The following is a 14566-nucleotide window of genomic DNA, read 5'->3' as shown; positions in this document are numbered from 1 at the left end:
ATGCACCAGTTTTCTTCAGAGTTAAATCAAACAGTTTCTCCTCCACGTGGCTATAACTGCACTGATAAAGGGTCTTCAGAGAGTGAACTGGGAGAGATGCTACTGGAAGAGTGAGCAGGTTAGAAACTAAAACTATAGCCAACTAGGCAGACGACTGTTACTGAAAAGCTTTGGCAGCTATTCGGTTTGATGTGGACTGACTGGCGGAGCCTCGCTCAGAGATCTTAGTGGGGTCGTGTGTGCAGCGAAAGAAACAAAGAACTGAGAGCTGACTCCAAGGGCAGCACTTAGCTGACCGCTTTTAAAAGGGATGTTCATCTACCCTGAGGGTGAAAGCGATTCTGCTCAGACGAGGCTGAAAGGACGGGGCATCCGACTGGATGGGAACCTCCACGAGCTGGCTGCCCAGGTCCTGACCCTGGAGGGAGGAAGAATGACGTTACTGAAGCTCAACACGTGACCTGGCTCCATTCCGTGGCCTGGGGCAGTGGTGAGCCAGCAGATGTTTAACTACAGGCTCCCCTGATTTGTAGTTCCACCGTGAGGTCGCTGACCATGGAGTCGGGAAGGCCGCGCAGCGTTCACCAGTGCAGGGTGTTTCCTCCATGCAGACGGCGATAATGGGCATAAATACCTTTAGGAGCACAGAGAATAAAGTAAAATAAAAAAGTGATGCGTGTAGCGTAATTACCTTTGTTTTCAATATAATTTATTTAATTGTAAGTTTATATAATATAGTTTTTGATGGTGGCCATGTTTACAAACTGGGCCACAAAATCCCCAACAAATCAACACTCAGCTCTAGACATCACTAGGCAGGAAGATGAAATCGGAAGGCAAAAAGCAGCAGACACTGGCATCTGGCAATATCACGATGGGTACATTATTGTATTTCTAGACGTAGCACGGGAACATTAAGGAAAGCTGTAAAATAAAGGAGAAGTAGAAATCCCGGTGATCACGCTGGGAAGTCTCAGGGGACCTTTCCGCGCTGTACTGCGTGGGAAAGCACGCGCACTGACGAAGAATCCGGGAGGAAACAGGAAACGGGAACTCTCAGACCGACGGGCTGCCATCCCCGGAGCGTGCAGGCATGGAAGGAGACCTGCAGCTGGGCCAACAGAGCAACCTGAGAGGCTTCAGGCGGCCTTCTCCGATTTGGAATAATTCTTCGTCCTTCAGAGTCTTAAACACAAAAGCTCCTGCTGTGAGAAAGGAAACCCAGAAATGTGAGTTAATTCATTCACTTTATAATAGACTTGCTGACTTTCAAGGGTAATTTGAGAGGAGAAAAGATTTTCAAAATCAAAGTTAAAGGAGTTGGGGAAACAATTACTTTTACTTTTTTCTTGCACTGCAGTCTTCTACTCTGAAAAACAGGTTAGCATTTGAAGGAGGTCAGAATGTGCCGCCCCAAAATATGCCACTGTGGCATGAGGATTATTTTGAGCATAAGGCGGCCAAGGATCGAGAGCTAACGAAAGGGTTCTCTGCGCTCTCCCTATCTGCCTACGGGCAGGGCTACGTTTCCCTTGGTCACAGTGTTTCTGCACTGCGCCAAGAGAGTTGGTGCTGAGAATCTGAGTTTGCATAAACAGACTTTACTAAAATAACCCTTATCGTTCTTTAGTTCTTCCACGAATTTCCTAGTCACTTCTTCACACTTTGTCTCTTGAGCCCCAAGTCCCCTTTCTTTTGTTAAGATGGTATATAAGCTCCCAACTCTAACTCCTGTGCACATAAAAAATTAATAAATTTGTGTTCCTTTCTTCCTGTTAATCTTTTGTCAGTTAAATTCACAGACCAGGTTCACTAAACCTAAGAGGGAGAGGAAAAGTTTCCTTCTCGACACATTAAAGGTAGGAAACGCAGTGGCTTTTCAAAGGTTCCCTAGAGGTTTTACTGTGCTTACTTGGTGGCGGATGCACAGCCCATCACTCATATCCATTATTTTTCCGTGGCAGACATCACCAATTGAGCAGGATACCTTTTTCACTGAGCAAAACGTCCCAGATCTCAACCCAGTATACCAAGTTGTCACACAAGGGGAAACCTACTAGCCAATTCTGGCTGAGGCAAGTCATCAGGAAGACCTTGAATAAATGAAGACCTAACAAACAAACAAACAAGCCCCCCAGAAACTGAACAAAAATTTCATGTGGTTATGAGAAATCATTTAATCTGCTACTGCAGAAAGTAACCAACTGCTTAAAGTCAAACTTACGGCTGCAGGGACTTCAAAAAACTCATCTAATACCCCCAGACCTGGAAAAGATCCTAATGGTTATTTTATCTCCATTAAAGGCAGCTGGATGAGCAGGTGGTTCACAGTAGGCTCAGCTTCTGTGCGTGTGCCCAGCAGGAACCATTTATAGTTCAAGCCTTTAAAAAATTTCCATCATTTAGATACAGTCCATAGGCAACCGGTGAGGCTCAGGCGGCAACACGGGGCGGGAAGAGAAGGTCCACGGCCGTGGGCACACGAAGCAGCTTATTCTTGCGTTGTTGCTCAGTAGCGATTCTATGATTGTGCACGGGAACCATACACCCGCGCTCGCCCCCGTAGGCGCTGGCGGGACAAGCGCCCCGTCTGCGCTCCTGGACGACGGGCGCGGAGGCCGGGGCACGGCCGTCGCCCAGGTCCCTCTGCTCGGGCTCCCGACCGCAGCCTTCGTTCCCGCGGACGTGCGCCCCCCCACGGCGATTCCGCTGCAGTGGAGCGGGCTGGGCGGTTGTGACGACGCGGGGTAGGAAGCCGCCGGGGGCTGCAGCGGGCGCGCCCCCGCGGAGCGAGGCCCCGGGACCGACCGGGAGCAGACGGGGGAGCAGTGAGTCCTGCCGGGCCGCGGGCGCTGTCCCACGGCGCCAGGCAAGCCACAGGGGCAGCGGCCTGGAGCTCGGCCCCCGCGCCCGGGACGGAGCGCCCAGAGCCCGCCAGGGACACGGGGCCCGCGGACCTCACGGCGGCTTTCCGGGGGCCTGGGCAGGACGGGGGCGGCCGCGTCCTCCAGCTGCGCTGCGGGGCCCGGTTCCCGCCCTCGGGGCCGCGCGGGGCGCAGGCGGGGGCTCCGGGGTGCAGAGCGCGGGCCGCGGGCTGGGGGGGTGCGGAGGCCCTGGGCCCCCGGGCCGTCGGGGCGCCAAGCGGAACGCGGGGCCCAGGCGCCAGGGCGGGCACTCGGGCGCTGGAGGCCGTGGGGCGTCCCCTCAGCATCCCCCTCCCCTCCCCCCTCCCCCTCCTCCTTCCCCCCTCCCCTCCCCCCTCCTCCTTCCCCCCTCCCCTCCCCCCTCCTCCCGGCGGGCCCGCGGGGTCGGGCCTGGTTTCCAGCGCGGGTTTGGGCTGCGCGCCCCTGTTGGTGGCTCAGCAGGGCCGGCTGCGGCGTGCGATCCAAGCACCCGGCCCTGCCCCCCCCCCCAGGCGCCCGGCCCTGCTCCCCCCCCCCCCCCCCCCCCCCCCGTCCCTGCCCCAGCCGTGCGCGGGCCGGGGCGCCTGGAGCCGCGGGGCTGCGGCAGCGCCCCGAAGGGGCGGGAGAGGCCCGGCCCCCACGGCTGGGCGCCGGGGTTGCAGATCCCCGCAGCTGCTGTGGGGTGTCTTGCTGCGTCCGTGTGTGCGCGTGGGGGGGGGGGGGAGGTTTCCAGGGGGTTGGACGCTGGCTGTATGAGGAAAGAGAGGAAAAGTTCGCTGTAGAACTTTCTACACTAATTGAAGAAAAATGTGAACGACTTGGAAAATGCAGCCTTGTACCGAAAGCACGAAGGGAGGGCCGCGGGGGTCCCAGCCTCCAGGAGGGGCCCGGGGGTCCCAGCCTCCAGGAGGGGCCGCGGGGGTCCCAGCTTCCAGGAGGGGCCCGGGGGTCCCAGCCTCGAGGAGGAGCCCGGGGGTCCCAGCCTCGAGGAGGAGCCCGGGGGTCCCAGCCTCGAGGAGGAGCCCGGGGGGTCCCAGCCTCCAGGAGGAGCCCGGGGGTCCCAGCCTCGAGGAGGAGCCCGGGGGGTCCCAGCCTCCAGGAGGAGCCCGGGGGTCCCAGCCTCGAGGAGGAGCCCGGGGGTCCCAGCTTCCAGGAGGGGCCCGGGGGTCCCAGCCTCGAGGAGGAGCCCGGGGGGTCCCAGCCTCCAGGAGGAGCCCGGGGGTCCCAGCCTCGAGGAGGAGCCCGGGGGGTCCCAGCCTCCAGGAGGAGCCCGGGGGTCCCAGCCTCGAGGAGGAGCCCGGGGGTCCCAGCTTCCAGGAGGGGCCCGGGGGTCCCAGCCTCCAGGAGGAGCCCGGGGGTCCCAGCCTCCAGGAGGAGCCCGGGGGTCCCAGCCTCGAGGAGGAGCCCGGGGGTCCCAGCCTCGAGGAGGAGCCCGGGGGTCCCAGCTTCCAGGAGGGGCCCGGGGGTCCCAGCCTCCAGGAGGAGCCCGGGGGTCCCAGCCTCCAGGAGGAGCCCGGGGGTCCCAGCCTCGAGGAGGAGCGGGGCGCAGAGCGGGAGGGGCCTGGGGCAGCCCGCAGTTCCAAACCTGAACCTGAGGATGGGCGCTCTCTCCAGAAGGAAAGGGAGCGCAGTCCAAGCGTCCTGAACGGGAGGAACGGGGGGGATGCTTCAAGAAGGATACAGTCCTCAGATGATCAGAATCGCTCAGATTACAGGAGCTGAGGCCAGAGCATCCTTCAAGATATTCCAAATGCATGAAGAACGGCTTTAGATACGAAAGATGCTTTGAGTGGAAATTCCCACCTTCAGGAAGGCCAGAAACAGCTTTTACAAGAAGCTGAAGAATGGAAGGAACAACTGGGTGGGCTTAATACACAGAAAATAATATTTGAAGCCTCCAAAGTATATGCAAAGCAAGTTCTACGTGATAAAAGCAGATCAAGTCCCTGACTGAATGCCTGCCAAAGATGCAAGATGGGCCCTAGTGGTGGGAAAGGCTGCGGGTGGTAACTTGGACTTGGAAATGAAGAGGGATTCAGAGAATGGTGCATCTTACTCAACCAAAAGGAGCTTTGGAGGGAGAAGCTGGCACACACTAAGTTAAAGACTTCTTTAAAAACCCTAAAAGGAGAAAAAAGCCAAATATACACTCAATTAACTGAAGTAGATGAAACAAAGGAAACCAGTGTCTTTGTAGTAAGAAAACACGTATCTTGCTGGCCAGTGAGGGGCCTGCAGGACGCAGCCAATCAATGACTCATCAGTGATGTTTCTCTCTCCCTCTCCCTTTCTCTGAAATCAATATTTAAAAAAAAAAGAAAAGAAAATGAACGTCTTGAAACTGAGAGTCAAAAGCTTCAGCACAAACTTAATGACTGAACGGTATCAAGAAAATGAAATGATATTTCACAGGAAATTAACAGTAGAAGAAAATTACCAGTTAGAGGAAAACCCTTCTAAAGCAGATGGAAAGATAAGCCATGCAGTGGGATAGCCGGAGACCTATATAGGAAACAAGCCAAAGATCTTGAAGAATTGGAGGGAACCATTCATTCTTAGGAAGAGCAGATCATTTCCATGAAATAAAGGCACATGATAATTGGTGGGCGGCTTGGGCTCCTGAAAGAAACCTCAATGATTTAAAGAAAGAAAATTCTTACCTCAGGCAAAAGTTAACTGAAACAGAGCTTAAATTTGAACTTTTAGAAAAAGATCCTTATGCGCTTGATGTTCCAAATACAGCATTTGGCAGAGAGCTTTCCCCATAAGATCCCTCACCATTGGGTCGACCTTCATCTGAAACCAGAGCTTTTTTCTCCTGTTGGAGGGTCCACTGAGACCCTCACCTTTGTTTCCAGGGGGAGAGGGAGAGGCTTGAGAGGCCCAGGGAATCCTCAGGACCATTCGATTACTAATGAAAGAGGAAAGTGGGTGTGAGTTCACATCAGGGTTGATTCTGCCTTCACAGGAGCCTACTGCTGAATGAACATCCAGAACCACAAGAAACTTGACAATATTTTTGGTCTCTTCAAAAGTAATTTTGATTTCTCTCATTTTCAGTTAAGTAACCGCTGTTTACTTAAGTGATTATACACATGCTCGAATTGGAACTTAAGGGAATTACATTCTCAGGATAGTATTTTATAAGTAAAGATGACTTAAATATGAAAAAAATAAGTAAACAAAGGAGTTCAAGGAGTGCTTAAGTTTATTAAATGGCACTTTAGCCCAAAGAAAAAAAATTTAACTCAGGAAAGGTAAAGTTAGTGGACAGCAAACAAAAATGAACTATACAGATTCATATTACTCCTTAGCTAAGATGGGGAATTACTTATTTCCATATTAACAAAGATTAAATACCTAACCAGAGAAAAATACTCATTATGATTAAAACAGATTTATCATGAACAAGCACTTGGTGGATAATATAAGAAAAGTTTAATCTATTACCATAAATTGAACAAAAATGCCACATTAATTAGCTACTTTAAAAGGGCATTCCTTTGAACATTTTAGAAGACAATGCAAGTTGGTGGAAACTTCCTTTGCATAATTAATATTCTTTATAAGTCACACATAAAACCAAGCAATTATAGGCTCTTCGATTTTGCAGTGAAGACAGGAACAGGACACATTGCCCCTGTCCTTTTCTTAAGGGCTCATCATTTCCAGTTTCGGCTGGGAGGAATCATCGCAGACCACTCTACGCGATGAGCCAGGAGGCTCGGCCTTCCTGAAGGGATGTTACAGGGCAACCCATTTCACGGAATGCAGGCTCTTATTTTTAGTTTCAGGCTTCAAAATTATTCCACATGAGATTATTATTTGGCCATTATTCTCAATTCTGTTCATGTTGTAAAAACTCAAAGCAGATAACATGATTTTTGAAACAGTGGGACACAAGTTCTCAAGTTTTTAATTTGGTTATGAACAAGTAAGTAGGATTCGCTTATCCAGTCAGTATCTGGAATTTCCACTCTACACCAAGTGCTGATCTGGGCACTGGGAGCCAATAATGGACAAGACAGTCCTGCCCTCCCAGCGCTTACACTCATTCTTGTTGCTACACAGACACAAACAAACACATGTGTAGACAGGGATTAGTGTTATGAAGTGAATGAAGCAGAGCGATGGGATGGAGGCCGTGGGGTGTTGGTGACAGGGCTGTCCCCCATCCCTCTCTCACTCCCACCCCATCTTGTCTCTGCTTTATTCTGCTCTGCAGGATGAACTTTCTCCACCTCTCTGCCCGTATCTGGTGAAGATGGTTACCCCACAGCCCTCCAGTTCCCATCTTCGTGGTTTAAGAAGCTGAGAAACAAAACAAATAGAAACTCCTGGAGGGAGGATTTGGCCCATGTTGGATCAGGAGGGCAACCCCTAGTCTAGTCAACTGTAGGCAAGACAGAAACATTCAGAAAAGGAAAGATAAAGTTTGCTTACAAAGAGTACAAGGGAACAGACTTCCCAAATTAAGCAAAAACAAACAAAAAAAACCCTAAGTATTTTTTTTTTAAAAGAAACTCAAATTACCAAGATTATGACAGTTACATTAGTCTGCTGATGGTGGGAAAACAGTAACTTTCCCACATGATAATCAGCTTCATAAAGGTCATGATGTGCCTGTAGATGTCAGCATAGCAAAAATCAGGGATAAATTTTTTTTTGGTTAGCGAGTCCAGGTTTACAGGAAACATTCAAGGCTTTACTATTTTGGAGATCAGAACCAGTCAGGATGACCTCAATCTTTTTGGTTTATCTCAGGTGCAAAGAGCTCAGTCATACTGGAATCAGGGCCAAGTGTCAGCTTTTGCTTCTATAATTCACAAGTTAAGAAAATAGCAGCCAGGGCCTATCCCCACCTAAAGGAGGCCCTGAAGGGGGTCACTGTACTGGACAGACTTTCAAAAGAAAAGCCTGCTGCCCAGACATGCTGAGCCTGCTTAATCCTAATTACACAGCCATAGACGTCCACACTGCAGATTCCTGAGTCTTCACACTTGACCGGTACTTTATATAAACACTTTCATGCCTATTTATATACTCAATCCTCAAAGCCCTGTGAGGAAAGAACACTAGTGAAACTTCCTACGCACTTGCTCTATGTGCCATCCAGTTATTGGTCATTTCCCTAGAGCCAGGCGCTGTCCTAACACATTTACACGCAAACCATTCATTTAATTCCCATAACATTCCTATGAACATAAGGTGTGATTATTACCCCTACTTTACAGGTAATGAAATTGAGGCTCACAGGGGTTAAGTAATTTGCCCCAAGTCACAGAGCTCGAAAGTGGTGTAGTTGGAGTCTGATCCCAAGTAGTCCAGCTCTGAAGTCCATGGTTTTAACCATTGTCCCCCACGGCCTCTCTCGAAGTGAGTGCTATTCCACTTTTACAGGTGAAGAAATGATCAGTACTCAGAAACTAAGTGACTTGCTCAAGGTCACTAACAGAGTGATTAGCTGGAATCAAGTCTTTTGACTTGGAGCCAAGTTTCTTTGAATAATAACAATAACAGCAGCAGTAACAACAGTTAATTATATAGGGTTTACTCTGTTCTAAGCACTTTAGATACATCAACTAATTCAATCCACATCTCTATGGCATGGATACTATTATGATTCCTATTTTACAGAGGAGGAAACTGAGGCACAGGTTAAATAACTTGCCCAGGGCCACACAGCTGGAAAATGGCAGTCTGTCTCCAGAACCTAGACTGCTAACTATGGCTTTACACGGCCCCTGCGTGCTCCACAACCGTGTTCCTCAGCAGGATCGGTAAGGGAGAGAGGGAAGGGAGGGACACTGACATTTACTGGTTACACTTTTACATACTGTGACAGATTGTGTGACTGCTAAGATATTGATCACTCCTCACTCTCAGGCCTGTCCCTTTGGAAGGATTATGCTTTGCATTAGCTTGGCCGTTGAAAAGTGAATGGAAGTGATGGCATTTCTAAGCAGCTCTGAGAGCCACCGTGAGGTCTGCCACCTCTGTTTTCCCTTTGCCATGAGACCTGCCAGTCCCAGACAGAAGCCACTTATTCAGTGTGGCTCTTGGAATAAGATTTGGAGCAGAGCACAGCTGACATGCTGAGCACATGGACATGAACAAGCCCCCTTGGGTGTTGTGTCATTGAAATTTGGGTCATTTGTTTTATTTTGTTGTTTTTTAATCCTCACTTGAGGACATGTTTTTATTGATTTTGAGAGAGAGAGAGAGGGAGGAAGGCAAACATGATGTGAGAGAGAAATATTGATAGGCTGCCTCCTGCATATGCCCCAACTGGGGATTAAACCTGCAACCCAGTTATGTGCCCTGATGGAAATTGAACCCCCAACCTTTTGGTGTATGGGGCGATGGTCCAACCAACTGAGCCACCCGGCCAGGGCTGGAGTCATTTGTTTTTATAGCATAACTTAGTTTGGTCAGACTCATACATACGTATTAAAATTTTATTTAATCTCCACAATACTCGGTGTGGTAGGTATAATTAGTTCCTGGAGGAAACTAAGATTTCATAGTTTCAGTAATCTGTTCAGTAGTATGGACTGAATATTTGTATTCCCCCCATTTATATGTGGAAGCCCTAACCCCCAATGTGATGGTGGGGATCTTTGGGAAGCAATTCGGGTCATTCATGAGGGTGGAGCCCATGATGGGATTAGTGTCCTTGTAGTAGCCACCAGAGCCCCGCCCCATCTCTCTCCCTGTCTCTCTCCCTCTCTCCCAGTCTCTCTCCATGTGCAGAAGGGGTCACTGTGACCACACAGCAAGGTGGCAGCTGCCCACGAGCCAAGAGAAAAGGCCTCAGAGGGAAACCTACCTTCCCAACTTGCAAAACTGAGCAATAAAATAGTTTTTTTAGCCATTCGGTGTAAGGTGTTTTGTTACGGTAGCCTGAGCTGACTAAAAGACTCAGAAATCTAGACATGTAGGAGCAAGGGTTTGGATTTAGGTCTGCCTGGTCTGTTCAAGTATCGAATCTGTTTGCTCGTCCATATTAAATATAGTATAAATAGGAAAACAAGTTGACATCAGTGCTCGTCAGCTGTGGAACACAAAGTTTCTAATGAGCTCAGCCTGCAGATGAGTCACTGCTTCCTAAGAAAAAAATCAATGAGTTAAGAAGTAAAAGTTTAGGAAGACATTGATGTAATGCAACAAATTTTTCATTAACCTTCAGACATTGGTGATTTTACAGGACTTTATACATGGCAGGTAATCACACAAAATATGTTTAATAGATGTTATTTGATGGCACTTACTAGCATTCAAAAAATTTTAAAACCGTAAAAATGTGAATTTCATATAAATATGAAAATTGTATTAGAAAATGGGAAGATTCAGTTTGGTGCCTGAGTTACATATCTGGTCTGTGATATACTTTATGTCTAACACGAAATAGTCAAATTTTAAGTAGGACTTTTGGATACCAATTGTTCTGTCATAGAAAATAGCTATAAAGATCCAAGAAAATGTTTTATTTTATCCTGTGCATTATACAGGATGTGCCCCCCAAATGTATACACATTTTAACAGCTGATAGCTCACTTTTGAAAATGAAATGCATTTTAATAAACACTGCCTTTACAGCTATTCAGAGTGTGTGCATACTTTGGGGGGTGGGCACCTTATATATGCACAACAGATGCAACTGATCGCCTGCCCAATATCTTTTCCCTGTAAACTCTGGCTTCTGTCTTTCCTTCTTCTTAACATCACCTTAATTTTGTTCAAGTATTGCCCACCCCACAAAGCTCTGTGCTTTAAGAGATGCTGCCTCGTCACCCACAACACCCCAAGGGTGAGTCGCAACCAGTCAAGACGATCACTGTGGTCGTCTTTCCTTTGATGGCAATTGGTTTGCCAGGAAATGAATCCGTGAGCCAGTTCTGGCCAGGATACAGGAAGATTCAAAGTGAGCTAGGGACCGGAGTGCCCATCCTGCTCCCTGTTCCACTGTGCCCCACATCAGCAGCAGCCACTGGTTCTGATGATCAGTCAAGCTCGTAAGATACAGTAGACTTTACTCTAGTACTTCACTTATTAACCTTACAGAGGGATACGAGACAGGCATGCTGAGTGTGCAGCTCCGTCATGTCATCGGGGCCTCAGGGGCTCCCCCGTGTTCCAGCTCCTGGCCTCTAAGGAAGAGGGGGCGCTGGGCTCCCTTGATGGCACTCTCAGCAGCGTGTCGGGGCCGGGGCCGAGTCCCCGCCTCTGTGCAGGTGCCGTCCCACAGGGGAGGTTTCACAGCAGACCCCCGACAGCTTCCCGCACGAAGCCTTCTCCTCTGGCTGCAGGTGGCAGTTGCCAAGGAAACAGCGCTGAGGAGGCAGAGCCAAGGTCACCTTCCCCAGAGGTATCAATCTGCTGGGAGACCCAGGCCTAATGTTACTCCTTTTTCACAGGAAAAAATTGGCCTGGGGCTTCAAGGGAAGGGTTTCGGGCTCTTCAGAAGGGAAGCAGAAGACGGTCGTCTCGTTTCTCCGGACACTTCTGTGTCTGCCATGGACGCTTGAACGACACCTTCCTGGAGCATTTAGCTTCCCAAGCTCCACTGGAGACATTGATCTTCCCAATTTCTCCGCTCTCCTCAACACCCTTCCCCAGTTCTTACTGTCAACTGATGCTTGCTTCCTACTTAACTGACGAAACAGAAGCAATAAGAACTTTCACACTTTGCCCTCACCTGCCAAGCTTTCCCTCCTTCCCCACAGCTCCGCTGTGGACTGCTGTCCACCCGCCGCGCTGGGCCCACACCTTCCCCTGGCCTCAGCGCCTGAGCCCGCTCGTCTGGATACTCAGGGACATGCTTTAGCAACTGTAACCCTCCCTCCTCGCTGCTCACCATCCGCACACAGCCTTTACTATTTCCTTTTTTAAAATCCTCACCCAAGGATATGTTTTATTGATTCTTTACAGAGAGGAAGGGTGGGTGGGGGGAGAGAGAGAAACATCAATGTGAGAGAAAAGCACTGACTGGTTGCCTCCTGTGTGCTCCCCAGCTGGGAACGGAACCCACATTTGGTGGATGGGACAATGCTCCGAGCAACCGAGCCACTTGACCAGGACAGTATTTCTATTTTAAAAATCTCTCACTTGACCCCACATCCCTACTCCAGCTATGTCCCATTTCTCTAATCCCCATTATAGCAAAACATCTGAAAGGAGTTTTCTATGTCTCTTGTCTCTAATTATTCTAGTCTTATTTTTTTGTTTTTATTTTGAGGGTATGTTTATTAAAGCTGGGGACAGTGAAACAAGGAAGGGCTTACCATAGAAGAAGCAACAGGAGAGCCCAGGTGGGGCTGCTTTAACTCGCTGGGAAGTCAGAGGTGAAAACTTTTTGAGGATTAAAATTAAAATTGAGAGATAGGTACTAAGGATGAGTCCAAGATTTCTTGTTTGTGCAATTGGATAAAAGGGTGGTGTTAATTCCCCTGAGATAAGCCTACAAGAGGACTTGGCTTAGGAACACGAGGGGAGGTACATGAACTGGGTTTTTAACATGCTGCATCGAGGTGCCTTTCTGATGCCAACTGGGAGACAATGAGGTGGATATGAAGCTCAGAGGACTGGCCCAAAAATTTAAATTGGTGACACCAATGTCTAGGCTGTGGCTGGTAGCTTCATACTGTTAAAATATTGACCAATGTGAAGTTACTTTGACCTATTTAGTTTTCCATTTGCAAGGACCCAAGCCTAGAATTAAATAAGGTGGAGTTTAACACAAATATTTGCTGTTAAACTTACTACTCCCTTCCAATTGCACCTGCCCCTGCCCATACACTGTATTTCAAAAACATCTGAGAAAGAATTGGGGTTCAAGAACAGTATGTGGCATCCCATGATCTCCACCTCCGGGTTTTCATGCCTTTGGGACATTCCTTCCCAAGTGTAGACAGGGCCTGACTCGCTTCTACCCAACAGAATAACATGGTACAGCCATGCAAGTCACTCCCGTGATGATACTATTGTATTTATGACTCAGTCCAGCAGGCTGAATGGGCTAGAGATCCCCTCTGCTGCTTGATGAAGTGAGTGAGCCTGTTGAGGGAGCCCATATGGCAGGGAACTAGGGGTAACCACTAGTTGCTGAGGGCAGACTTCAGCCAACTGCCAGCAAGAAACTGAAGCCCTCAGTTCTACAGCTATAAGGGAATGAATTCTACCAACAACCTGGACGAGCCCTGACTCAGAAACTGTGAGGTCATAAATGTGTTGTTTTAAGCCTCTAAATCTGAGGTAATTTGTAAGACTACAGAAACCTAAGCAATACTTAAGTTTTTATTCATCTCATTCTATTTTGAAACATGCTAACCGTTTTGTGCTGCAAGACAGTTGCCTACTTTTTTTTGTTTTATAGGCTTTATTTATGCAGCCTCATTCTGGGTCAAAAACAAGCTGTTTCGCCGGGAGTATTAGGAGCATGAAATGTCACAGAGAGGTGAAAACTTAAGGGCCACAAAATGGCAAGCTCTATTACTACAGATACCCCACTAGATTCAGAGAATTTATTTAGATAATCTAGAATTAAAAGCCAGAGCCGGAAAAAGACTACCAAACCAGGTATTAGAGATTCATGTATTTACATTCTCATAGGTGGAAAATGTAATTACAAAGTGATCTCATGTTTTTGTAATGAGCAAAACCAAAAGCGATGTGTAATTGTAGCAAGGTTGAAGTATAAAGCTTTTTGAAACTAAAACAACTAGTCACAATTGCTTAGAGTGGGTATAGAAAAAACCAATGTCTAGACAAAATGAGTTCATTTGCAGGAAGGGAAGCCACATTTTAAGATAGATATGTGTCACACCTTAATGTTTCCCCTTTGGCTTAGTTTTCATTTTGAAAGGTTATAGAAAATCTTTAAGTTTCTGAGTTGTGGACATACAAAACTGCAAGAATAACTTCTCTTTAGAGTTTCTGGCAGAGAAGCAATTCGCAAATCCACAAAAGGGGCAATTTGGTAAAATAACTTGCATTAAAACACGTTTCAAAGTGATATGTAATTGTAAATGAACATTTTCTTCAAATACTTATCCCCTATTCGGTTGGCAGGGCAGAATTCTCAAAAAACAGGTGTAATTAGATTCACTAGTAAAGAACTAGTCTTGAATAATGTTTCATTTAAGCAGTTGCAAAAAGAATTTTTTCATTTTCCAAAATTGCAGTAGCAGATCAGTTCAAACGTCATTGCTTTCTCAGTTTTCCACTTAATTCCAAGGCTCAAATTTGCTCTGGGAAATATTATTTCATTGTTCGTTTATTATTGCTTAAGATTTCTCCCCTACCACTAAAAACTGAGTTGCCCAAAGGCTCAGTTCTTGGCTGCCTTCTCTTTACACTCACTCCCTGTAAGAACTTAGTTTATAAAGACGGTCTTTATACTAAAGATGGTAAAGACCATCTTTATACTGTTTTTTTCAGCCCCAATGAGCTCCAAATTTCTAAATGCACCTGCCTATTGGAAGTGTATCTACTGGGTCTCTGGTTTAGGAGGCCTAAAAACACAACTCCAGATCACCATCCCAAACCCACACCTGTCTTCTTCAACTCAGCAAAGTGGCACTACCTTTCCCCAGGCATTGCTCTTGACCTCTCTTGCTCCCCTACTCTCTAGACACTTGCAATTCACCAAGTCCTCAGTTCTA

Source organism: Miniopterus schreibersii (genome assembly GCF_964146895.1).
Source record: "Miniopterus schreibersii genome assembly, chromosome: 1".
Lineage (NCBI taxonomy): Eukaryota > Metazoa > Chordata > Mammalia > Chiroptera > Miniopteridae > Miniopterus > Miniopterus schreibersii.
Note: the sequence above shows the minus strand (reverse complement) of the source record.